Consider the following 24,136-nt stretch of genomic DNA (forward strand, 5'->3'; position numbering starts at 1 on the left):
GTATCGCCTATGGGCAGTCCTAGCCAGTATAAACCCCCCATCTGACAATTTGTCACAAAGCAGTACAAGTAGAAAGTCAAATAACCCAACACTCCAAGGTTTAGATCTGTTATGTGCAACTGCCCCGCCCATCAAAGGGTTAAATATTCCCTAGGGAGGTGCTTTCTAACTGTGGGGGGAGGGGACTGACAGGGAGTAGAGAGAGATAGCTGTTCCTGATCACTAGGAACAGACAATCTCTCGCTACTCCCCTGACAGAATGGTGATCTGTTTGTTTACACAGGCAGATCCCCGGTCTGCCTCTCTGTGGAGCAATCGCGAGTGGCCAAGGTTATTACCTCTTTACATCTAGAGGAAAAAAGGTTTCTTCAAAGTAAGAGCTGTGAAAATGTGAAATAGACTCCCTCCAGAGGTGGTTCTGGCAAGCTCAATAGATTGCTTTAACCACTTGCCGACCAGCCGCTGCAGTTGTACGACTGGCACGACTGGGCGAAACAACGTTATGTAACATCGCTTCACCCTGTGGCCACTAGGGGTGCGTGCCCACAGAGCCAATGCGAGTGCCCGGTGGTCGCGATCACCGCCGGGCTCCCGAGATCGCCTGTGGCACAACGAGAACCGGGATCTGTGTGTGTAAACATACAGTTTCCAGTTCTCTGAGCGGAGAAAAGACATATCATCTGTTCATACAGAGTATGAGCAGCGATCTGTCATCTCCCCTACACAGTCCCCGCCCCCTTCAGTTAGAACATACACTAGGGAAGACAATTAACTCCTCGATCGCCCCCTAGTGTTAACCCCTTCCCTGCCAGTTACATTTTCACAGTAATCAATGCTTTTTTATAGCACTGATCGCTGTATAAATGCCAATGGTGTCAAAATTATCCAATGTGTCCGCCATAATGTCGCAATCCTGATAAAAATCACAGATCGCCGCAATTACTAGTAAAAAAAAAATGAATAAAAAAAAATGAATAAAAAAAATGACATGAACCCCTATTTTGTAGCCGCTATAACTTTTGCGCAAACCAATCAATATACGCTTATTGTTATTTTTATTACCAAAAGTATGTAGAAGAATACACATTGGCCTAAACTGAGGGAAAAAAAAAATTTTTATATATATTTTAGGGGGTCTTATTATATTATAGCAAAAAGTAAAAAATATTGTGTTTTTTTGAAAATTGACGGTCTTTTTTTTGTTTATAGCGCAAAAAATACAAACCGCAGAGGTGATCAAATACCACCAAAAGAAAGCTCTATTTGTAGAAAAAAGGACGTCGATTTTGTTTGGGTGCAACATCCCACGACCGCGCAACTGTCAGTTAAAGCGACGCAGTGCTGAATCGCAAAAAGTGCTCTAGTCAGGGAGGGGGTAAAATCTTCCGGGTTGAAGAGGTTAAAAAAGGCCTAAATTCTTTCCTAAATGTACATAATATAACTGGGTACTAACATCTATAGGTAAAGTTGATCCAGGGAAAATCCAATTGCCTCTCGGGAGGATCAAGAAGGAATTTATTCCCCTACTGTAGCAAATTGGAGCATGCTTTGCTGGGGTTTTTTAGCCTGTGGGTGAAGGATTGTGTATTTTTTTTTTTTTGGTTGAACTAGATGGACTTGTGTCTTTTTTCAACCGGACTATGAAACTATTTAAAGACTTAAAGACTTTTTATTCAACTTATATATTGTAGACCGTTACGAAAAAGGTGGGGAGGGGAATTTGGGACTTAGCAGATATGCAAGATATAATTGTTGCACATGATACAAAAAATCAAAGATATTTTCTTTGATTTTATGGATCATGTGCAATAATAGAATTTTTACATGTGTCTATTATATGGCCTTCAGCTCAGCACATCTGCTATGTACCATATCCCATGGGTATTTATATGAATAAACTTTCTCGTTATTGTGCAATTTATTTTTGTGTAACACACTTCTTATGCAATCCTCCCCTTTTTCTTAGCGATTATTAAGGATGTAGGTGTATGCTCCTTTGACCATATATCTCAATCTCAAAAATTCCCCCCTTTTAAATATTGTAGACCACAGCTACATTCTAGGGCAGTAATGGCAAACTTTGGCATCCCAGATGTTTTGGAACTACATTTCCCATATTACTCAACTACACTGCAGAGTGCATGAGCATCATGGGAAATGTAGTTCCAAAACATCTGGGGTGCCAAGGTTCGCCATTACTGTTCTAGGGCATAAACTGTTCCCTCCGTATTACATCCTTTAAATTCCTTGATATTATATGTAGCTCTGGTACTAGTAGATGTGAAACTGAACATTTTTTCATTTGGACGTTTAGTACGTGTGCATGCGTAGCATTTTTTGCAGGGATAGAAGCCTTTTCCTGTGAAGAACGTAAAACTCATAAAACACTTTTTACTACTTTAACTCGAATGGTGGGGGCCCTTTTATATATGAAATTGGGTTTGTTCAGTAGTATGGTATGGAGATGTTTATCCCTTTGTACTATATTATTATTATACAGGTTTTATATAGCTCCAACAGTTTGCGCAGCATTTTACAACATGAGGGCAGACATTACAAATTGGGACAAGAGGAATCAGAGGGTCCTGCTCGTTAGAGCTTACAATCTAAAAAGGAAGGGTCAATTGATACAAAAGGTAATAACTATGGAGGGATGAGCTGATGGAGGAAGTAAAACAGTGTTAGTAGCAGGATAGGCTTATTTGAAGAGGAGGGTTTTCAGGGATCGCCTAAAGATGGTTAGATTAGGGGACAGTTGGACAGATTGGGGTAGGGAGTTCCAAAGGTTTGGAGAAGCTCTGGAGAAATACTGGAGGCAAGCATGGGAGGAGGTGACAAGGGAGCTAGAGAGCAGGAGGTCTTGGGATGACCGAAGAGAGCGGTTTGGTTGGAATTTTGGGACTAGGTTAGTGATGTAGCTGAGGGCAGAGTTATGGATGGCTTTGTAAATTATTGTTAGTACTTTGAATTTTATTCGTTGGGTGAGTGGAAGCCAGTGGAGAGATTGGCAGAGAGGGGCGGAGGACACTGAATGGTTGGTAAGGTGGATGAGTCTTGCAGCGGTATTCATTATGGACTGGGGGGGTAGTCTATGTACAGGTAATCCAATATGGAGGGAGTTGCAGTAGTCGAGGCAAGAGATGACCAGGGAGTGAATTAGAAGTGTGGTGGTGTCATTAGTTAAAAAGGGGCGTATTCTGGAAATGTTGCAGAGGATATGGCGGCATGATTTGGACAGTGATTGTATGTGGGCCTGAAAGGACAGTTCAGAGTCTAAGGTTACCCCTAGCACCCTGGCATGTGGGGACAGACTGATAGATGTGCCATTGATCTTGACAGAGAAGTCAGGGGAAGGGGCACGTGAGGAAATATTAAGAGCTCAGTTTTAGATTAAGTTTGAGGAAGTGGTTTGACCAGGCTGATATGGCTGTTAGTAGATCAGTGATGCGTGACGAGATTGATGGGATGAGCTGAGGGGCAGAGAGATAGATTTAGGTGTCATCAGCATATAAATGGTAGTGAAAGCCATGGGAGCCTATCAGCTGACCCAGGGAGGATGTGTAGATCAAGAATAGTAGTGGTCCAAGGACAGAACCTCGGGGGACCACAACGGAAAGAGGAGTTGGAGAAGAGAAAGTGGAGATGTAAGTGACACTGAAGGTGCAACGAGATTTGTAAGATTTGAACCAACGGAGAGTGCAGCCATGGAGACCCAACAAATTGAGTTTTTTGAGGAGGGGGGAGTGGCCAACTTTATCAAAGGCAGCAGAAAGGTCCAAGAGTAAGAGTAATGCCGCGTACACACATATCAGACTATCCGGCAGACTTAGTCTGGCGGACTGTCTGCCGGACTTTCCGAACAAGCTACCTCCCCACACACGGTACTTTTGTGGCGGACTAGGTTACATTTTGTTCACAGGTGAATGGGTAGGGGTACATTGTACCCCATACTCATTCACATAGGGTGGGGGGCCGGGATCCGGGGGCCCCCTTATTAAAGGGGGCTCACGGATTCCGATAAGCCCCCCGCCCGCAGACCCCGACAACCAACGGCCAGGGTTGTCGGGAAGAGGCCCTTCGTCCTCATCAACATGGGGACAAGGTGCTTTGGGGTGGGGGGCCACGTGGCCCCCCCTTCCCCAAGGCACCCCCCATGTTGAGGGCATGTGGCCTGGTACAGCTCAGGAGGGGGGCGATCGCTCGTCCCCACCCCCTTTCCTGGCTGGCCCGGTAGCGTGCTCGGATAAGGGTCTGATACGGACCTAGGGGGGAACCCCCACGCCATTTTTTTGGTGTAGGGCTTCCCCTTTAAGTCCATACCTGGTGACGGGCCAGCGACGCCTCCTTCAATGGTCCCAGCTACCTGGAGCCACGCTCAAAATGAGCAGACTTTTCTCCGGGCGGGAAAAGTCCATTCATTTCAAAAGTACGGCGGACTGGCACACACACGGGCGTACTGTCCGCCGAAATGCAAGTCCGGCGGACAGATTGGTGTGCAAAACTCCAATCTTAGTCCGCCGGACTTTTGGGTAAAAAAAGTCCGCTGGAGCCTACACACGGGCGGACTTGAGTCCGCCGGACTTTTCCACTGGATTGTTTGATCGTGTGTACACGGCATAAGAGTATGGAATGATGACCGTTGATTTTGGCTGTTAGTAAGTTGTTTGTGAGTTTTAGGAGGGGAGTTTCTGTGGAGTGCTGTGGGCAAAATTCCGACTGAAGGGGACCAAGAAAGCTATTCTCAATGAGGTGGTCGCTCAGTTGTAGACTAAACTGTCAAGGAGTTTGGAGGCAAAAGGGAGTAAAGAGATGGGTCTTAGGTTGTTAAGATTGGTGGGGTCTGAGGCCTTTTTTTGGTATGGGAGTGACTAGCGCGTTTTAGAGGGTTGGGGAAGTTGCCAGTAGTAGACAGTGAGAGGTTGAAGATATGAGTTAAGGAGTATAGGATTGAGTCAGAGGGTGACTGTAGTATTTTAGAAGGAACAGGGTCCAGGGGGCAGGAGGTTAGGTGGGCATTAGAAAAAACTTTAGTGACTTCCTCTATAGTAGCTGGGTTAAAAGAGGGAAGTATTGATTGTGCATGGGGACATCGATTGCAAAGTGAGGGAGATGTCTATAGAGCGGAGATCTTAAGACGTCTTATCTCAATCTTAATTTTGAAGTGATTAGCAATCTCCTGGGCAGTGAGTAAGTTAGTGGGTGGGGGTAAAGGAGTACGAAGTAGAGTGGTAAAGGTATACAAGAGTTGATGGATACTGCGTGAGAGGGTGTTAATGAGAGTGATAAAGTAGGTCTGTTTGACAGTGTGGATGCAGGAATTATATTTTTGGAGGGCAGATTTATATTGGCTGAAATCTTGCTGTGGCTTAGTTTTACGCCACAGATGCTCAAGAGCGCAGCTACATTTTTTGAGGCTTCTGGTATTGTCTGTCTGCCAGAGGTGTAGAGGGCGGGGCCTGATTCTGTGCATAGTTAGGGGGGGAAGGCATCTAGGGTGGATGACAGTGAACTGTTGTAGACAGAAGTGGTCAAGTTGGCACAGGACAAGGATGAGATTTTGTCATAGAGACAATCTGTAGCAGAAAAATTAAGATGGCAAAGGTTTCTAGTTTGGTATTTGGAAGGCAAGGAGGAGGCAGACAAGGAGAGAGTGAAACTAATAAGGTGGTGATCAGAGAGAGGAAAAGGAATATTGGAGAGGGTGTGCGGAGTGCATAGGTAGGAGAATATGAGGTCAAGGCAGTTGTCAACGGAGTGAAATATAAGCGCTTGTCCATTGTTTTAGGTCAAAAGAGGTTAGGCTCAGCAGCTTAGAAGTAGCGGGAGTGTTAAGATTAACAGGGATGTTGAAGTCACCAAGAATGATTGTTGGAATTTCAGAGGAGAGAAAGTAGGGTAGCCAGGCAGAGAAGTCGTCAAGGTACCGGTCCAGGCGGCCGATAGATCACATCAATTCTCAATGAAACTGGGGAAAATAGACAAATACAGTGAGCTTCAAATGAAGAGAGGGACAGAGAGGGAGCTGGATGAAGAACCTGAAAAGTGCTTTGAGGGGATAGGAGGATTCCAACACCACCTCCTTTCCGTCCACTAGGCCTGGGAGAGTGAGTCCACAGAAGGCCACCACAGGAGAGAGAAGCAGGAGAAGAAAGGTAAGATTCTTGAATCTAGGTCTCAGTAAATTGCAAATAGGTTCAGGGAGTTAGTGATAAATAGGTCATGGATGGTGGTTTGTTATAAACAGAGCAGGCATTCCAAAGGGCACAGGAGAAGGAGAGGCTGGCTCTAGGCTGAAGAGGAATAGAAATTAGATTGTGTGGATTGCGGCTGCTGTCAGAGGATGGAGGGTGCTGGGTAGGTTGGCCAAAAGTAAATGATGGTGGTCCAGGGTTTGGGGAAATATCTCCAGAAGTTAGAACCTGAAGGTTGAGAAAGGGGATATAAGAGTGTGACTTATGTGGGGGGACATGTCCCAGTGTCCTGCAGATTTTATTGGTATATGGGTTCAGAATTAGCAGGAGCTGATATGTGCAGTAATAAGGTAAAGACAGGAGAGAGGTGGAGAAGATGGGTGAAGTTTGATGGAGAATAAGGTCACCGATATTCTGTTTAGTGTTCTGCAGAAGTCTGTTGTGTATTTTGGCTTTGTGCATTCGCTGAAGGTAAGGCCTACATTTATACTGAATTTGGGAGGGGGTATTGTCAATTAGTCAGGATTGCATAGGAGGAACACATGGCTAACAGAATGAACTTCTCACACCAAGGCTCACTTGTCAGAAACCAAGAATCAGACCGAGACAGAAATACAATTAAATCACACTTGTTTATTAATAAAAAATAAAAAGATAAATAAAGTAAGCATAGTCAAAGCATAGCCAGAGTCCAGTAACCGGATCGAGTGGTCAGCCAGGTCAGAGTTCAATAACCAGATTGGGTAATCAGCCAGGCCAGAAGTCAGGGATCCAAGTGGAGGAACAGCAAGCAGGATAAGGAGCCAGAAGGGATGTCAGCAAGCCAGTCTTTAAACAACAACGCAGGAGATGGTTTCTTGTGATGTGACCAAGGCGAAGGCAGAGGGCGAAGTGAGCTGGACAGCCTTAAATAGGCAGGTCAGACGAGCAGGATCAAGAACAGCTGGGTAACTGTGTAGATAGATGAGGGCTGGCAATAAGCCGACAGCTGAGCAGCCAGCCCAGAGAAGGAAGGGCTAAGCCAGCCCTGACAATACCCCCTCTTCAATGAACCCTCTCCCTCGGAGGGCCACTGGACTTGAGGGGAAAACGACTATGGAAATCGTGGAGGAGGACAGGGGCATGTACGTCAGAGGATGAAACCCAGGAGCGTTCCTCCGGACCATACCCCTTCCAATGCACCAGGTACTGTATGCACCTATGGAACCTAAGGGGAGTCAACAATGGATTATACCTCATACTCCTCATGGTTATCAACCTGTATAGGGTGAGGACATAGCACGAGGTGGTAAATCAGTTGCAGACCAACGGTTTCAATAAGGAGACATGAAACACATACACTGTTGTGAGCAAACTCTGCCCATGGTAATAGGTCTGACCAGTTGTTATGGTGGCCAGAAATATAGCAACGTAGGAATTGCTCCAAGGACTGATTGGCTCGCTCTGCGGCCCCATTAGACTGTGGGTGATACGCAGAAGATAATGCAAGCTGAATTCCCAACTGTGCACAAAAGGCTCACTAGAACCGGGAGACAAACTGACTGCCCCTGTCCGAGACAATCACCTTGGATAGCCCATGTAAGCGAAAGATCTCCCGAGCAAAAATGGAAGCCAGTTCCTTAGAAGTAGACAATTTCTTAAGTGGACTACAATGACACATCTTCGAGAATCGGTCAGCCACCATAAGGATAACAGTGTTGCCTTGGGAGTTGAGCAACTCCACAATTAAATCAATAGACAGGTGGGTCCAGGGCCTCTCTCCATTGGGTATGGGTTGTAGGAGGCCCACTGGAAGGCGTTGTGGAGTCTTACTCTGAGCACACATGGAACAGGCAGCTATGAAGACAGTCCTTAGACTAGGCCATCAGAATTGTTGGGAAATGGCCCAAATGAGTTGATTCTTCCCAGGATGGCCAGCTGCCTTGGGAGAATGATAAGTCTGGAGCATGGCAGTATGGAGACTCTCTGGGTCAAAACAGCGGTCACAGGGTTTCTCAAGAGGAGCATGGACCTGAGCAGCAAGAATTTTGTCACCCAAAGGAGAAGTAAGACTGGTGCAAACCGTAGCCAAGATATGATCAGGAGGAATCATAGGAACCGGAACCGACTCCGACTTGGAAGTGGAGGAAAATTGTTGTAACAAGGCATCAGCCCTTACATTCTTAGTACCGGGTAAGAATGAGACAATGTAATTAAAACTCGACAAGAAAAGAGCCCATCACACCCTTCTGGGAGATAGGCACTTAGCCTCAGACAAGAATGTGAGATTTTTATGGTCAGTAAGAATGAGAACCAACACAGTGGTACCTTCAAAGGGATGTCTCCATTCTTTCAGGGCTAAAATGATCACCAACAGCTCTCTGTCACCAATCTCGTAATTGCACTCAGCAGGTGACAATTTCTTAGAAAAGATGCATATCGCTCTCAGAGTTAGGGCATTGAGACAGAAGGGTGCTGTGACGGAACCGATCCCACACTCCGATTGAGTGCTTCTGTCAGTGTACCGCTTCCTAAATCTGAATATAGAGATCAGATATTCCAACCGCTCACAAGCACAAAACAAGACAACACTTGCTTAGTGCCAACATGGACTCATTTATTAGAACCAAAATGCCAAGTATTTATAATACAGTAGAAGACTAAAACCTAACCTAATTAGCATGAGCTAATTATCTAAATCAACACTCAGACTAGTTGACTGAGAGACAAGACTTTTAGGCTCCTAGCTCACTAACAATTTAATAAACATTAACATAAACATAAACACAGGGTTAATTAGTACAAACAACGTGTGAATACTCAATACTCAGACTAGACTCATTTACACAACATACAGGTGGCTGGAGTTCATGACATTAGCATCTAACAGTTTGTGTCCCAACAGCATGAGACAACACACATTATATATACATATATACAGCATTAAATCGGACTAGCACAGATTATAGTGGGGTTCTCATTCACCTTGTGCCCCTTAAAATCCAGGGCCCATAATCCATCGGCAAGAGGCTCGCATTCAGTCCTCTCAAAAAGCCTGTGTCCCGGCTAGGTCTGTCACAGGTGCCAACTCCAGTCTGAGAAGCATCAACTTCTAGGATAAAAGGCAACGTAGGATCAGGATGTGCCAACACAGGAGCAGAAACAAAGGCAGCCTTGAGAGTCTCAAAGGCCTTAATGGACTCCGGAGACCAACTCTGTGGGTTACCGTCCTTTCTGGTCATATCAGTCAGGGGCTTGACCAGAGACGAGAAGTTATGAATACATTTCCAATAGTAGTTGGCAAAGCCCAGGAAACGCTGCAGAGGATGTAAACCCACAGGTCGAGGCCACTGTAGGACTGCCGAAAGTTTCTCTGGGTCCATCGAAAAACCAGCAGTGGAAATGACATAGCCCAGGAATATAACCTGTTCACGATGGAACTTGCACTTCTACAGTTTACAATAGAGATTGTTCTCTCTTAGTTTCTGAAGCACACGACAGACATCTGTGTGGTGGATCTCCAGGGACTTGGAAAATATGAGAATATCATCAAGATAAACCACCACACATAATTGCAACAAATCTCGGAGGACATCGTTAATAAATTCCTGGAAAACTGTCGGGGCATTATAAAGGCCAAAAGGCATTATGAGGTATTCAGAATGGCCGGTTCTGGTATTAAACACAGTTTTCCACTTGTCTCCCTCTTTAATCCGCACGAGATTGTATGCCCCTCTCAAATAAAGCTTTGTGAAAACTGTTGCTCCCTTGAGGGGGGTCAAATAACTGTAATCAATGGAATTGGGTAGGCATTCTTAATCATGACACGATTGAGACCCCTATAATAAATACAAGGTCTCAGTTCACCGCTCTTCTTCTTCACAAAGAAGAAACCAGCACCAGCAGGAGACGAGGAATTTCAGATGAAACCTAGGAGAAAGTGTGTCTGCAACATACTCCTCCATGTCCTTATCCTCCAAGACCGACAAAGGATAAACCCGGCCACAAGGAGGTATGGCACCAGGCTGAAGGTCAATTGCACAATCATAAGACCGGTGTGGAGGTAAACTACCAGCTTGACCTTTGTCAAAGACATCGCTAAAATTGCCTTACTCCTCCGGCAGGGAGCAAAGTGAAGAGGTGCACAGGATCTTGGATACCTTCAGGAAGCATGTCTCACTGCATTGTGGTGACCAGGAGAGAACCTCAGCACTAAACCAATCAAAAGAGGGGTTGTGCCTCTGTAACCAAGGATAACCAATAACCAGAGGAAACCTGGGTGAGGAAATAACTTGGAATTGGATTATCTCATGGTGAAGAGCCCCTATGGCCATGGACAAAGGAACAGTCTCATGAGTCACATGAGCTGGCTGTAGAGGTCTCCCTTCAAGAGCCTCAATGGCAAGTGGAGTATCACGCACTCCACTTGCCATTGAGGAGATGGTTTCTTGTGATGTGACCAAGACGAAGGCAGAGATGAAGTGAGCTGGACAGCCTTAAGTAGGCAGGTCAGAAGAGCAGGATCAGGAACAGCTGGGTAAGAGTGGAGAGAGATGAGAGCTGTCAATAAGCTGACAGCTGAGCAGCCAGGAAGGGCTAAGCCAGCCCTGACATCACTACAAGACACAGCAAGAGAGCAGAAAGGTCAGAGCCGTAAATATAGGAAAATCTCATAATTTAGGTATAGACAATAAGAAAGTAAAATAAACATCATTGTGATATGGACAGAGGCAAAGAATTTGAAGGCAGCATAGATCACCAAAAAGCACATAAACAGAATTAGCAAGTAGATCCCAGTTTCAATTAAAGGTACAAGATGTGGTTTAGCTGACACATACACAGAATTAGCAAGCAGATCCCAGTTTCAATTAAAGGTGGAATATGTGGTTGAGCTATATGCCAATGTCTTTGTATAATTTTTTTCTATTTGTCTTTGTATTGTACATTGTAATTGAACACAATAAGGGGCATTATCTAATTGTTGAGTGACATTATTAAAGGATTCGAAACACAACAATCTGTCCATTTCTGCTACTTCATTAATTTTTTCTTTGATGGTTGTATCCTTTATTGATGAACCTCTGTCTCATTTCTTTGCTTGTTCAGTGTAGTCCATTTACATCTAAATCACATCATTTGACACTTATCCATTTGTTACCATCTTGCGTGATTTCCAGATCTAGGAAGGAGATAATTTTCTCGGTGATGTTTCATGAGAGTTGAATGTACCGGTTGTTCTGATTCAACCCTTCAAGGAAGCTGGTTAGTGTGTCTTGGTCTTCCTTCCATAGAATAATTACATCATTGATGTACCTTTTGTAAAATATCAAATCTGATGGTGTATTCTTGTAGATCGATTCTTCTTCCCATTGGGCCATGAATAACGCTGGGTGCAAATTTAGCTCCCATTGCCACTTCAGTTTTCTGTTGGTAAAATGTGTATTGTTACCAGAAGTCGTTTTTCAGACAGAAGTCTATACATTTAATGAGATATTTTCTTTGTGTGCATGGTAATGAGGTGTATTGTCCAAGTGTCCATTTGGTGGCCTTGCATTCCTGGTGATGATGAATGATCATGTATAGCAAGGATACATCTACTGTCGCCATAATTATAAGACCTTCTTTAACTTCCATATTTTCTAACAGTTAAAGGATGCATTTTGTATCTCTCAGGTATGCCTTGGTGTTCTGTACTACTGGCTGTAAAAACGTATCCATGTATTAGCCCATTCTAGCTGTTATTGATTCTATTCTGCTCACTATAGGTCTTGGTGGAGGGTCTTCTTTGTCTTTGTGGATTTTAGGTACCGAGTAGATCATAGGAATCCGACATGTTTCAAGGATCAAATATTTGGCTTCTCTTTTCTCCAAAATACCAATTTTTTGTCCCAAAGGGACCACTTTTTCCACTTCTCGTGTTTGTTGATGGGATTTCTATGCAATTTCTGGTATGTATCTTCGTCGTCCAGTAGTTTTAGTATTGTTTCATTGTATTTTTCTTTGGATTGGCTCACAATCCCTCCTTCTTTATCAGCTGGTCTTATTACTACATCATTGATTTTCATAATTTTTTTTAATGCCTGTTTGTATGTGGATGGGTTCTTCTCTTTTCTTGATCTTCAGCTCTCTCACATCTTTTAGTACTAATTTCTTGAACATCTCAATATGCTTATTATCATTACTTCTAAGGTTAAATATGGACTTATTTCACAAGCTGCTATGTACGATTCCTTTGTTCTCTTGTGTGGTCGTAATGAACTTCATGGGATTTCCTAATATATATTTTTAATGTCGAGTTTCCTTATATCATTTTTGTACACCTATATATGTTTGGAATTTGTCTATTTCTTTTGGGTGCATATTTTAGACCTTTATCAAGCACCTTTAGTTTTTCCTGGGTTCAGGTTTCCCACTCAAGTTGAATACTCATCCAATTATTCTCTTTTTCATTTGTTTTCTCTTACCTGCTCTACATCCTGTTTTCTTTCTGGACTTCTTCTCATCCCTCTTGGTTCTTCTCCTCAGTGGTTCACTGCACCTCTTCCTAAAAAAGATCTATTATGGGGGGCAGGCCTGTTGCTGACCGGGTTGGCTGCCTGACTTCACAGCTCTGCTCCACTGGGTGGGATAAAAGCAACAATCAGTGCCTTTCCTTCCCCCTAGCCCACTAGCTGAGCGGGGAAGGACAGAGGACTCCCCGGGGTATGTCTAGAAAGAGGCATAAGCCACCTGCTCTGCGCCTCCTGACACATTACTACCACTCCCCCACAGCCATGCAGTCAGCCTAAGATGGCGCCAGCTCAGGAGATCCACGGCACGCTGACACAAGGCATCCATCGCAAAGCGCCCAGAAATCTCCACACCGCTCAGCGTAAAGCTCCACCAGCATCCACACGGACAGCATGGACACCCTGTCACCTCCGATTGAAGCTCTAGGGACACAGCAAGTGGATAGAGGTAAGAGACTGGCAACCTTCCCTGGTTACTCCCCATGCATAGAGCCTCATGCTAAGAAGCAACTATGGTCAGCATTAGTTGCAGGCATACATGACACAGATCAAACTCCCTCACTAGCCGCTGTCCCTGTCACAGACAATCCAGTATCTGAAGAAATGCTGAAATCTATGCTATTAACCCTTCAGAAGGATTTACATAAAGAGCTACAAATCTCCATGTTTTAGATGCATGATAAAATAACTTGCTTGGAGGAAAGAACAGATGCTATAGAAGAAAATATGCAAGACTTCTAAAGCCCATAACAAGCTTTTAGATGCACATGAGCACCATACCGAGGAAATTCATCACATAAAAATGAAATTAGCAGATTTGGAGGACTGCTCCAGGCGCAACAATATAAAATTTAGAGGAATTCCAGAGTCGATAAAATCGAATAAAATTATTCCCTATTTGCAGCAGTTATTCTTAACCCTGCTCCCGCACCTCAGCACCAATGATATTCTGATTGACTGGGCTCACAGGATCTCCAAACCATCACATCTACCTGATGATATTCCGCGAGACATTCTAGCCCGGATCCACTTCTTCCAAATTAAAGAGCAAATCCTCTCCATTGCCAGGTCCTCAAAATCACTGCCTGCTCCGTATACTAATATCAATCTGTTCACTGAACTCTCCCCAACAACAATGGAAATGCGCAAATCTTTCACACCAGTTATCTCCATTCTCCAGCAGAAAAAAATTACTTATAGATGGGGATTTCTGACAAAACTGCTGGTCACCTATCAGCAGCAAACTGTCCCCATCCTCACCCCCCAAGCATGGCTACAAGAAGCTGACAAACTGGGCTCTTCTTCCCATTGCCTACAGAGACTCTGGTCAAAACAAAAATCCTTCTAGAGCAACTGCCACCGGCAAGACGACACCTAATCTGGATTTAGATGACTAGTTCATTACCATACCCAGTCCTCTCATCTACCTTACCCACCATGGTCGGGACTCACTACCCACGAAATTCTTTTTTTCTTTTTCTATATATACGTGTTATTTTGTTCTCTTTTTTCCACCCCCCAGGATATAGTGTGCTAAGCACACCAATTCGTACGCTTTGTTATTGTTTGGTTTCACTTGAGCACCATTTGCAACTCTAAGTGTAAGTATTTTATTGTGTTCTAAATACCGTATCGCAGACAGTGTAAAACTTTTATTTCTCTTTTTGTTTATTGCAACTGTACTCCCAGCAAAATTCTGTATATTGTGCCTGTTTGATTTGCCTGGAAGGTATAGTCTCTCTCCTTACACTTCCTACCCTGCATGCAAATTATTACTATGGCCCTCATAATCACTACTATAAACGCAAAAGGCCTAAATTCTGCCTTTAAATGCAATCTCCTTTGGAAGGAGGCCTTAACTCCCCACACTGGTGTCTTCTGGTTGACCCAAAAAATGTGTAATGCCTGCAAAAAAGGGGTTGTGTGTAAACTCTTGTGTCTATAGTAAAGATTAAATACAAAATGTGCTATTCATGAGAAATAACACGATATACAATCATATAAAAATACACGGTATTGTGATTAGTGGTAGCATAAAAAAGAATTGCTGCCCCAGCAATAAAAAGCAGTCCTTTTTTTAAATGGTGCATCCCTTTACCTATAATTATAAGTGTCTATATGGATGTATTTTTCTTCCCTTTTCCAACATGGTGTCACGTCAATGTGCACTAGCCTCTCACCTTAAAGCGGAGGTCCACCACCGCTGCAAAAATTAAAAGCCAGCAGCTGCTGACACTTAATAATCAGAAGCCTTATGGCTTCACGCCAGGAAGCCTACTGTGTACACGTGAGACTCCGCTCCTCTCTCCTACTGGCATGCAGCCAGGGAAGGAGGCGGGAGGAGGAAGGAGCCTGGGCGGTGACAAAAGGTGTCAAATGTGGCACTGGAGGGGGGGAGTAATACAACAAGCGGAAGTTCCACTTTTGGGTGGAACTCCCCTTTAATAAGGCTTTGGAAAATATTTCAAAGCTGGTAATACATCTGCTCACCTCTGGGGGTCCTGTTCTCCTCCCAATCAACAGATATCTATGGTGGATGTATTCTCTATGGTGATCCTGAGGACCTCTCTTCACAGAATCCTTGGTTATATGTATGTAAAAAACACTCCCATGATGTTATTAGATTTATAAAGTTTTATTTATAGGTAAACAGCTACTACTAACATTAAAATAATAAGAACTGTACAAGAATCCACGAGTGCCAAATGCGTACCCTTACTGATGTCACTTCCGATATGCCTCCGCTCACGCCCTACCCATTACGTCATGCCCACGTCACTTCTTCAGGGGACAAAGGTAAGTTACATAGAAGGTGAGGTTGAAAAAAGACACAAATGCATTATATAAAATTTTTCTACATTAAACCTCATTTGCTATGTAGTTGCCCATCACATTAATTTGTTCAGATCTTTTTGCAAGGTTTCCACATCCTGCGGAGAAGATATTTCCCTGCTTAGCTTCTTAGCGTATCGTCTGCAAATACAGAGATTGAACTGTTTACCCTAACCTCCAGGTCGTTTATGAACAATAAATAGGATTGGTCTCAGCACAGAACCCTGGGGGATCCCACTACCCACCTCTGTGTACTTCCCATTTATCACCACCCTTTGAACTCGCCCCTGTAGCCAGTTTTCAATCCATGTAATTACCCTACGGTCTTTGCCAACGGACCATATTTTGTGCAGTAAACGTTTATGGGGAACTGTGTCAAATGCTGTCAAATGCTTTTGCAAAATCCGTCTATGGGCCTTCCTTTATCTGGATGGCAACTCACTTCCTCACAGATGGTTAATAGATTGGTTTGGCAAGAACAATTCTTCACGAATCCATGTCGATTACTGCTAATGATACCGTTCTCCTAACTAAAATCTTGTACATAGTGTCAGGGCTAGCTTAGCCCTTCCTTCTCTGGGCTGGCCGCTCAGCTGTCGGCTAACTGCCAGCTCTCTTCTTTCTCCACAGCTACCAGCTGTTCCTGATGATGCTCTTTGGACCTGCCTACTTAAAGTTCCAGCTCACTTCCCCTCTGCCTTTGCCTTGGTCACATCACCGAAACCATCTCCTTTAAAGACTGGCTTGCTGACATTCCTTCTGGCTCCTTATCCTGCTTGCTGTGCTCTACTAGGATCCCTGACTTCTGGCCTGACTGACTACCCGATCTGGTTACTGGACTCTGGCTATGCTTGACTACGCTTTTTCTATTTACCTTTTTATTTTTTATTAATAAACAAGTGTGATTTAATTGTACTTCTGTCTCAGACTGATTCATGGTTTCTGACATATAGTCCCTTATCACCCCCTCCAAGAGCTTCCTGTACTATTGATGTTAGGCTAACTGGTCTGTAATTAACAGGGATGTATTTTGGGCCCTTTTTTTTTTTTTAAATCATTTTTATTCAGGAAAAAAAGAAATAAGAACATACAACGGCATAGAAGAAGGCACAATCAGCGATAAAGAGGGAAGATATAAATATCCAGGGCAAGCCCTGGGGCAGAGGAAACCGTGAAACACAGAAGAGTTCAACGAACAGTAATACTATAATAGCATAGGGCAACAGGGACCAAATGGATGAATCGGGGACTGTTTCGAACCTTAAGTAGAACAGGTATTGATACCGGCTCCCTAGCGGAACAAGTGCCTAATTACACTTTATAGATCCAAGTAATTAAGAGGGAGGGGAGGGGGAGGGGGGAGGAGGGAGAGGTAGGGAAGGACAAATAAAAAAAAAAGGGGGGGGGAGGGGACCGGGGGGGGGGAGAAGGCAGATTAGGAACAAGGATAACATCTTAAGAAAGGATTCATATGCAATGACCACATAGGAGAAACCTGGGGAGCAAATAAGGACCAAGGCAGTCTAGGCAGTTAAGTAGATCCTGAAGATATATTAGGAGTGAAGCAAATCATTGTAGGTAAAAGACAATTGATCCAATGCACGTTGATCAGGTTTGGGCCCTTTTGAAATATTGGTGCTACATTGGCTTTTCCTTAATCACCTGGTACCATTCCAGTCAGACTGTCAGTAAAAATTAGGAATAATGGTCTGGCAATTACTTGACTGAGTTCCCTAAGTACCCTCGGATTCAAGTCATCTTGTCCCAGTGATTTATTAATGTTAAGTTTCCCAAGTCTAATTTTAATTCTGTCCTCTGGTAAACATGGAGGTGCTTCCTGTGATGTGTCATAAGGATAAACACTGCAGTTTTGTTTACTGAAGCCCACCAATTCCCTCGACTGAGCAGAGGAATATATTCAATACCTTCACTATCTCCCCATCCTTTGTAACCAGATGTCCTTCCTCATTCTTTATGGGGCTAATATGGTCTGTCCTCCCTTTTTTTACGGTTTACTTAAAGAATTTCTTGGGATTTTTTTTGCTCTCCTCCGCTGTGTGTCTTTCATGTTCTATCTCAGACGCCCTAATTACACCCTTACATTTCTTGTTGCATTCTTTATAAAGTCTGAATGTGTCAGGAACCATGAATCAGGCTGGGACAGAAGTACAAATAAATCCCACTTGTTTATTAATAAACATAAAAAGGAAAATAGAAAAAAGCGCAGTCAAGCATAGCCAGAGTCCAGTAGCCAGATCAGGTAGTCAGCCAGTCCAAAGTTCATTAACCAGATCGGGTAATCAGCCAGGCCAGAAGTCAGGAGAGCAACTGCAAGCAGGATAAGAAGCCAGGAGGGATGTCAGCAAGCCAGTCTTGAAACAAACAGCAGGAGATGGTTCCTCGTGAAGGCAAAGGAAAAAGTGAGCTGGAAGGCTTTAAATAGGCAGGTCAGACGAGCATCATCGGGAACAGCTGGTAACTGTGGAAAGAGAAGAGAGCTGGTAATTAGCCGACAGCTGAACGGCCAGCCCAGAGGAGGAAGGGCTAAGCCAGCCCTGACAGAATGCTGATGATGATCCCTCAACCTTGTATTTTTTTAAGGCTTTCTCCTTTGCTTTTATATGCATTTTTACATTGGAATTAAGCCATTAAGGACTTTTGTTCGCTCTTTTAAATGTATTACCCAATGGGATGCATTGGCTAATGCCCTTATTTAATATGCTCTTAAAGTAAACCCATCTCTCCTACGTGTTCTTTGTTCCTAAGATTTTATCCCAATTCATGCCTTCTAACAAGGTTTGTAGTTTAGGGATGTTGGCTCTTTTGAAATTCAGTGTCTTTGTATTCCCCTTATGTTTCCTATTTGTGTGATTTACACTGAAGCCAATTGACCTGTGATCACGGTTTCCTAAATTGCCCCAAATTTCCACATCCGCGATCAGGTCTGTATTGTTGGTAATCAGTAGATCCAGTAACGCTTTATTTCTAGTTGGTGCGTCTACCATCTGAACCACCAAATTGTCCTGCAAGACATTTAGGAACTGGTGAGCCTTAAACAAATGTGTGGTTCCCTCCTCCCAGTGTATGTCTGGATAATTAAAATCCCCCATTATGATAACACTTCCCATACTTGTTGCTAATCCAACTTGTGATAGGAGATCGGACTCCCCCTCCTCCCTCAGGTTAGGGGGCCTATAGCATACTTCCAGTAATATTTTCCCCTTAACTTCATCCCTTTTGAACTCTACCCATAAGGATTCCACCTCCTCCCTAGCTCCCTTGGCGATTTAATCTCTCACACTCACTTGTACATTATTCTTGATATATAGGCATAACCCTCCCCTTTTTTAGCCTCTCTATCCCTGCAATAAAGGGTATACCCTTGAATGGTTGCCAGCCAATCATGAGAGCTGTTGAACCAGGTCTCTGAAATTCCCACAAAATCCAAATCCTCCTCGTACATCAGTATCTCTAGTTCACCCATCTTTTCAGCCAGGCTCCTGGCATTGGTGAACATGCCACGTATGGGTTATGAACAAGGCCTTATAAGCATGTCTACTGACTTAATCTGCGTTTGTTCACTGTGGCTATTCAATAAAATTAAGAAATTTTAAAAGCAACCGGAGTGCAGATAATTTTTTCGACATTACTCTACTCAGCCAGCGGCTGTGGATCAAGCCCCTCCTTACTATACCAGCTCTTCAGCCACGTATTTACTTCCCTAATCTCCCTCTGCATTCCCTACTACCTTGGAGGTCTTTTTCCTCAATTTAGCTCCCAAGTCCCTAAAATCATTCTTTAGGAATCTCCATCTGCCTCTGACTTTGTCATTGGTGCCAACGTGCACCATGACAGCCGGGTCTGCCCCAGCCCCTCCAAGTAATCTGTCCACCAGATCCATGATGTGCTGAGCCCGAGCGCCCAGTAGACAACATACAGTTTGACGGTTCAGGTCTTTGTTAGAGATTGCCCTCTCTGTCCTAAGAATTGAGTTCCCTACCACCAGAATCTGTCTTTCCTTTCCCTTCGCTTCCCCCCCACTCTCAAGTCTATGTGGTATGAATATAAATATACAGAACCTTACCCTTCTCACCCTCCACCCTATATGAATTTTCAGTATATCCATCTGGTCTCATTTTGTGATATTGGTAAATCACTGCCTCTCTGTCAGGAATCATGAAACAGATGGAGACAGAAAATGCAGTAAAAATCACACTTTTTAATACAATGGTAAAAATGGTACAATTGGTATACGTGAGAAAGTTTGGTCGGTGGGACTTTGAATGAGGCCAATCACTATATAGAGTAAGCATGTGGGATATAAAACACATTATTGCTTTTATGTGTTTCAGCAAAACGGGGGGAGTTTTTTGAGGAATTTGAAAGAGAGATGTAGATCAAAGAGCAGTCTTGGCAAAGAACATTTTATTATACCTTGTGAAATCATGTACAGCATACTGAATGACACAAAAAAAGGCACAGAATCGCATACACGCAGGGCATGCTAAAAACCACATATAATATTGTAAAATCATTGAGATAAACCACCATACATTGTTGCAACATATCTCAGAGGACATTGTTGATGAACTCCTGAAAAACTGCAGAAGCGCTGCAAAGACCAAACGGCATTACAAGGTATTCATAATGTCCTGTCCTGGTGTTAAAGGCAGTATTCCATTTGTCGCCCTCCTTGATCATCACAAGATTGTATGCCCCTCTCAGATTGAGCTTTGTGAAGGGAGGGAGTCAAATAATTTTGTAATCAACAGAATCGGGTAGGCGTTCTTAATCGGCATGCGACTGAGACCCCTATAATCGATACAAGTTCTGAGGTCACCACTTTTCTTTCTTGCAAAGAAAAAGCCAGCACCAGCAGGAGATGAGGATTTGTGGATGAACCCACAAGAAAGTGAATCAGCAACATAGTCCTCCATAGCTTTATCCTCCAAGACAGACATAGGGTAAACCCAGCCACGGGGAAGCATAGCAACTGGTTGAAGGTCAACTGCACAATCATAGGGCCAGTGTGGAGGTCAAAGTCCAATTTTGCAGAACTCCTCTGGCAAGGAGGAGAGGGAAGAGGGAAGAGGTGCACAAGACCTTAGCCACTTAATGAAAACATATCTTACTGCATTGTGGCGACCAAGAAAGAACCTCAGCACGAAGCCAACCAAAAGAGGGATGTGTGTAACCAATAATCACTGGACAACAAGAAGAGGAAATGACTTGAAACCGGGTAGGCTGTAGAGATCTATAATCAATAGCCTCAATGGCAAGTGGAGTGGCATGAAACTACAGCAGAATCGAGTGGTGAGACACAAAGTTTATGAACAGGCCTGCAGCCCCAGAGTCGATTGGAGCCTGTGTTTATCGATGGACGAATCAGACCACGAAAGGGTAACCAGAACTAGAGGCTTAACCTTCAAGGTAACTGGGGAATGCAACAATGCCACCTAAGGTCTGTCCCCTACAGGACCTCAGTTGTAAGCGTTTCCAGACGGGTAGGACAAGACTTCAAGAAGGGACTTGCCTGGCCACAATAACCAAATGCATGGGTTCTACTTCACTGGCAGACTCGGTACCAGGAGGCATGGGAGGCAAGGGTGGGAGTCTCCAAGTCTTTAGGTATGACTCTGGCTGATATCTCATCTTTGATGTTATCTGAGAGACCATGAGAAAAGGCAGCCATGAGGGCCTCATTGTGCCAAACGACCTCTGCTGCCAGAGTACAGAATTAAATGGCGTAATCGGCAACAGTTCTCATACTCTGATGGACATGAAGCTCTTGGCAGCAGAAGTAGAGCATGCGGGAACATCAAATACCCTTTTAAAGGAAGCCACAAACTCAGGGTAACTCAGGACAATGGGTTTTTGCATCTCATGTGGAGGGTTTTCCCAGGCGAAGGCTCTATCCAAAAGCAAAGAAATAATGAAGCGTACTTTGCGTCTGTCCGTGAGGAACACCTGGGGCAGCATCTAAAAGTATATCCCAACCTGGTTAAGAAACCCTCTGAATTGAACCGGATCACCCCAAATCGCTGTGGAAGCAGAGTGGAACCAGACATAATTCTTACAGAGGTAATATTCGAGGAGGGTGCCTGCACAGAGCAGCAGCTGGGATGGCCTGCAACACAGGTTATACCAGAACAGCCACAGTGGGAGGATCCAGGTGATCAGTGCAAATCAGGAGCGTCTAACGCTATGGAAAGCTGATCCATGTGGTGATCCTGCTCATTCAACCTGAAAAAAATATTGGATTACTTGCATCTTCTGAATTCATGGCCTTCCCCTACAGTCAGGAACCATGAAACAAATGGAGGCATAAAATGCAGTAAAAATCCCATCTTTTAATAAAATGGTAAATGTAGTCAAAACATAGCCAGGGTTCAGCAGCCAAATCGGGTAGTCAGAACAAGCCAGGAATTCAGGAGGCCAGATATCAGCGTAGTTAGAGGCAGCAGATGGATCAAGAACTAGAAGGGAGGACAACCAAGCAAGTCTTCAACAGGAACACAGAAGTGATTCTCTAGATATGTTGACCAAGGTGAAGGCATTGAAGAAGTGAACCAGGCAGTTTAAATAGCCAGAAGGAGCTGGCTGTGGGCGAGACAACAGATGTGGAACGGTGAGTACTGACAATTAACAGACAGCAAAGCATCCTGAGCACAGAGAAGGGAGGGCTGAGAGCCAGGCCCTGATGGGGAAAGGGTGCCTCAGCGGGACTTTAAAGGGGCAGGACAGATATTTATTAGGCAATATCTTTAAACAAATATTTTTATTTTACTACAAGTAAAATCAAAGGAGTAGTGGTTATATGGCCAAAACAGAAGCCCAAATGGTAGAAGGAATATGAATGAATGTGTGGATACACAAAGCAAAAACAGGATGCAAAATACAATAAACAAAAAGAGCACAATACAGATGAATATTCCTATTCCAATGCGTTTCGAGTGTTTCAAACTCTTCCTCAGGGAAATGGATCAACAAACATATAATATCAATCTACAAAAAAAAGATAACATAAGATGCGTGGCTAATACAAAGGTTATAGTCACTGTAGCATACCAACATTGAGTAAAAGCTAGGGTTGTACTGACCCTGTATCAGAAGCTCGATATGTCATAAATGCATCCATAATTATACATAATTAAAAACAATGATGGACCTCAGGAGAACAGGAAGGGGGGGGGATGTTTTTTGTGTGCTGCCTTTTATCTCCTCGCATCCGACGAAAGAACCAGGAGGTGGAGAGAGACTGATCCTTGAAAAATTGCTCCTGCCCTGGATGGGAGGCTTGTGACCTTGAGTGAGGAAGTGGGGCTTCACCCAACAGAGGGCGTCAATGGAGGTCCCTCACAGAACCCGCAGGGGGTAATCTGGAAGCCACTGAAAAATTTGTAGAATTGTATTGCGGAAAAAAGCTGCCGGTGGTAAATGACGGGCACAGCGCTTAGGCCAGAGCACGTCTGGTGTTTCAAACAGGCAGTGGGTCTTGATTAGAGCAGCAGTGTGTGTGCCAGTGTGGCCTGAAGTCTCAGCCCTGCCCAGAGCCCAGCCCTGACACCCTCTAATGCTTAAAAACCCTATCTATATCATAAAAGCTTAACAGAGAGGTTTTTGTTGTGTACCAATCTGAAATTGTTAGACACACTATGTTGTCTAACACCATTTTAGTTATTATTCACATGTTCATTAATGCATTTGGCCAAGCATCTTGTAGTTCTTCCTACATAGCTCAATCCACAATCTCTTTGGGTTTGTGGCTTTCTTTGTCCACGAGAGAGCACTTGTGTTGGAATGTTTGAACATTGTGGAGTCATCCCATCCCTTTTATTGAGTTCATCTGAAGAGTGATACAGACCTCTTCTGACCATTTGAAGAGCAATTTAAACCTTTAGTATTCACTTGTAGTTGGTAAGAGAACAGTTTTCTCACGCATGGTGGAGCACTAATATGAAAAGTCATTTCACAATATTGTTTAGTGATTGGAGAATTTACATATTATGGAACCATTGTTATTTGACATATACTGTAACTCCATGTAGACAATTCCACCCCTTAAGCAATACATTAAAGAAAATATTACACCAAGACGTTTAAGATGGGATTTGAGTCCTAATTATGGGGTAGATGATCAAAAACTGATACTAGAGCGGATCAATGTGAAAAAAAACTATTGGAATTATTTCCAAAAGAAAAAAAAGTTTGTTGGATTCTAAAATATCCACACTGAAAGAGAGAATGATGCCTTTTTCAGACACCCAGGAATATAAGAATAAAAACCTAACACTTAGAGGTATACCTCACTAAATATGACAATGATATAAAAAAAAAAAAAAAAAAAAAAGATATTAACCACTTCAGCCCCAGAAGGATTTACCCTCTTCCTGACCAAGCCCTTTTTTGAGATACGGCACTGTGCTGCTTTAACCGACATTTGCATGGTCCTACGTCCTTTTTTCCTCACAAATAGAGCTTTCTTTTGGTAGTATTTGATCACCTCTGGGGTTTTTATTCTTTGAGCTATAAACAAAAAAGAGCAACAATTTTGAAAAAAATAAATAATTTTTTTTTTATTTTTTGCAATAATAAATATCACATATATATATATATATATATATA

The 24,136-nt window shown here is 43.5% G+C and overlaps 1 protein-coding gene across 8 annotated transcripts in view; it reads right to left on the minus strand.

Moving 5' to 3' along the window:
* Positions 1-24,136, minus strand: part of LOC143943350 (uncharacterized) — a 649,830-nt gene that overhangs the window by 398,363 nt on the left and 227,331 nt on the right. For 2 of the 8 annotated variants that reach the window (XR_013264923.1, XR_013264926.1), the window contains one exon: positions 17,679-17,990. The exons of the other annotated variants lie outside the window; for them this stretch is intronic. The gene's annotated coding sequence lies outside the window, so the exon portion shown is untranslated. Of the gene's footprint in view, positions 1-17,678; positions 17,991-24,136 lie in introns of those variants that run through there. 8 annotated transcript variants of the gene reach the window in all.

Source organism: Lithobates pipiens, unplaced genomic scaffold (genome assembly GCF_037356315.1).
Source record: "Lithobates pipiens isolate NorthernLeopardFrog02 unplaced genomic scaffold, aLitPip1_a1.2 Scaffold_30, whole genome shotgun sequence".
Taxonomy (NCBI): Eukaryota; Metazoa; Chordata; class Amphibia; order Anura; family Ranidae; genus Lithobates; species Lithobates pipiens.